Source organism: Silene latifolia, chromosome 6 (assembly GCF_048544455.1).
Source record: "Silene latifolia isolate original U9 population chromosome 6, ASM4854445v1, whole genome shotgun sequence".
In the NCBI taxonomy this organism is placed as follows: Eukaryota; Viridiplantae; Streptophyta; class Magnoliopsida; order Caryophyllales; family Caryophyllaceae; genus Silene; species Silene latifolia.
Window position 1 is genome coordinate 122,982,333 of NC_133531.1, and position 3,226 is coordinate 122,985,558.

The window sequence follows — 3,226 nt, forward strand, 5'->3', positions numbered from 1 at the left end:
TTTGCAAGCTCTCCTTGTCACAATTCACTTGCTCTTTGAATGGAGCATCTTCAATTTTCTTCTTCCATTGGAGTTCCGATTTCTTCCTCTCATCCTTTCGGCTATAATGATCAATCATGAAACATGGTTCATGCAAACGAGGGGCTCTCATAGTCTTGTCAAGATTAAAAGTTATGCTTTCATCTCCCACTTCTAGAGTGAGCTCACCATGTTTCACATCAATCACCGCACCGGCGGTGTGTAGGAAAGGTCTTCCTAGGATGATTGGAATGTTGGAATCTTCCTCCATATCAACAATGACAAAGTCCACCGGGATGAAAAACTTCCCAATTCGCACGGGGACATCTTCCCATATCCCTAACGGTGTCTTCGTCGATCTATCGGCCATTTGGAGTGTGATGGTGCATTTAAGCTCTCCCATCCCCAACCTTTTACTCACCGAGTACGGCATGACACTCACACTAGCCCCTAGATCACATAAGGCTTTGTTGATTGTCGTGTCGCCAATGGTACACGGTATTGAGAAGCTTCCCGGATTCTTTAACTTTGGAGGTGAACTCCCTTGAAGTATTGCACTACTCACCTTAGTGAAGGCGATAGTCTCAAGCTTCCGGATCGACTTCTTCTTTGTGAGGATATCTTTCATGTATTTTGCATAGGCCGGCACGTGATTGATTAATTCCGTGAAAGGAATTGAGACTTCCAAATTCTTCACAATTTCCATGAATTTTCCAAGTTGATCATCAAATTTGGGCTTGGCTTGATGACTTGGAAAAGGGAGTCTAATCACAATGGGCTCCTTCTCCTTGGCCTTGTCTTCATTTTTCTTTGAACTTTCTTCTTTTGATGATTCTCCATCTTTGGAGTTTTGCACAATTTCTTCCTTTTCACTAGCTTCCACAACTTCATCCTCAACTTGCTTCTTCGGTGCTTCATACCTTGTACCACTTCTCAAGTGAATGGCACTAACGTTTCATGTCTAGGGGATTACTTTGAGGTGGTAATTGCCCTTTTGTCTTTGTGAGCTTGAAGATGCTAGTTGAGTCAATTGTGTTTCCAACATCTTGGTGTGAGCTAGAATGTTGTTGATGGTGGTTTCCTTTGCTTGGCTATCTTTTTGCATTTGAGTGAAAAATTCTTGTTGATTCTTTTGCATTTGGAGGACCGCTTTTTGGACATCAAAACCTTGGTCATTTTGGTGATTGTATGGATTTTGATTTTGGTAACCTTGGTTTTGATTGTAAAAGGGTCTTTGATTTTGGTTTCTCATGGGTGGTGGAGTGTATGTTGTTTGAGGGTTTTGAACATTTTGGCTTTTGTATGAGAGATTTGGATGGAATTTGGTGTTTTCATTGTAAAAGTTGGAATAAGGGGTACCACTCTTGTATGCTTGGAAAGCATTCACTTGTTCATTTGTTCCCCTACATTCACCTTGGTCATGTCCCAAAGTTCCACAATTCTCACATATCCCACTTGGGATTGATGAGGATGCCGTCATGGCATTAACATGATGCTTTGATGATTTTGAGTTTTCCTCAAGTCTAGCCATAGCTTGTTCAAACTTCAAGTTGATTGTGTCAATGTGAGCACTAAGTTGAGCACCCAATTGAGTAACGGAGTCCACTTCATGCTTTCCTCCTCTAGTAGCCTTGCGAGGTCTACTATATTGTGAGTTATGGACCGCCATTTCCTCAATCTTGTTCCATGTTTGATTGTCATCAAATTCGGTGAACATTCCATTTGATCCCATATTGAGAATGTTCCTAGAATCTTCATATAAACCATTCCAAAATTGTTGCACCAAAAACCATTCGCTAAGTCCATGGTGAGGACATGAGCGACAAATTCCCTTGAACCGCTCCTAAGCTTCATACAAAGACTCTTCATCCCTTTGCTTAAAACCCGTAATTTGAGCTCTTAGCATGTTAGTCTTTTCCGGTGGGTAGAATTTTTCGTAGAAAGCTAGAGCCAACTTTTTCCAAGAATCTATTCCAAGGGTGGCCTTATCAAGGCCCTTCAACCATTGCTTCGCGGTGCCGATTAAGGAAAAAGGAAATAAGACCCATCTAATTTGGTCTTGAGTCACACCCGTTTGAGAGATAGCATCACAATAGTCGCAAAAGGTTTCCATATGAGAATGAGGGTCCTCACTAGGCATCCCCCCAAATTGGCTCCTCTCAACTAATTGGATGAAGGCGGACTTGGCAATAAAATTTCCGGTTAGATGTTGCGGTTTAGGAGTACCATTTGGTAGATTCTCCTCGGTGGGTACGGAGTGTGACGAGAATTTTGGCATTGTAGGTGGATTTTGTGGGGTATTGTGTAATGGGTTCTCTTCTCCTTCTATTGCGAAAGGATTGACAAACTCACTAGTGGGTTGAACAACTTCACTAATACCTCTTAAATTCCTCCTAACAAGTCTCCTATTGTTCGTCAAGGTTCTTTCGATTTCACGGTCAAAAGGTAACAAATCACCTTGTAACCTTCTAGACATGCAAAATATCAAACAACTCGAAAACAATTAGAACAAACCTTGAGGAGTTTTACTTCCTCAAGGCGAAGAAAGACACAACTAATAACAGTAAAAAGAAATCTAAATCAAACAAACACCGTCCCCAAGAACGGCGCCATTTTTGATGCGATCCCGCTAAGTGTTCACAAATTAAGATGTGGTCGTTGGGTCACGGTCGAATCAAAACACAATTTATAGCTTCACAAACAACTCTACAATTAGTAAAGAGGCAAGTAAAGGTCGGATCCCAAGGGACGGGAGTTGAAATGAGATTTCTATTGCAACTAGTGGTGTCTAAGGGGTGTCACAAATTGGGTTGATGTAGAAGGTTACTAAACTAAAATAGCAATGAAAATAAACAAGCAAGATGAATTAAAGGGGTGTAAACAATTGATTAAAGGCACTAGGGTGTCATGGGATTATAGGGGAATCATGGGATATGATCATACAAACATGTTCTCAAATTATAAGCAAGCAATTATTGTTGTGATGGATTGAGTTGGGTTATATCTTACAATCCTAGGAAAGTTGGGGTCCCGGAGCCGAATCGATTAGATTGTACAACACATACAAGTCGACTTAATCTTCCCTACTCAACAACATGCATGGTCTAATGAGACTCGAGTTGGGTTATGTCTTACAAGTCTCATTAAAAAGATAGAAGATGATAGTAAATGCAAGGATTCATAGGCTTAGCATTTCATCAAATATAAC

General features: G+C 40.8%; 1 non-coding gene across 1 annotated transcript; it reads left to right on the top strand.

Moving 5' to 3' along the window:
- Window positions 1–1,817: 1,817 nt before the first annotated feature.
- LOC141589239 (small nucleolar RNA R71) lies at window positions 1,818–1,924 on the top strand. Its single transcript, XR_012520188.1, has one exon. It is a non-coding gene; the product is annotated as a small nucleolar RNA R71 (small nucleolar RNA).
- The last annotated feature ends 1,302 nt before the right edge of the window (window positions 1,925–3,226 follow it).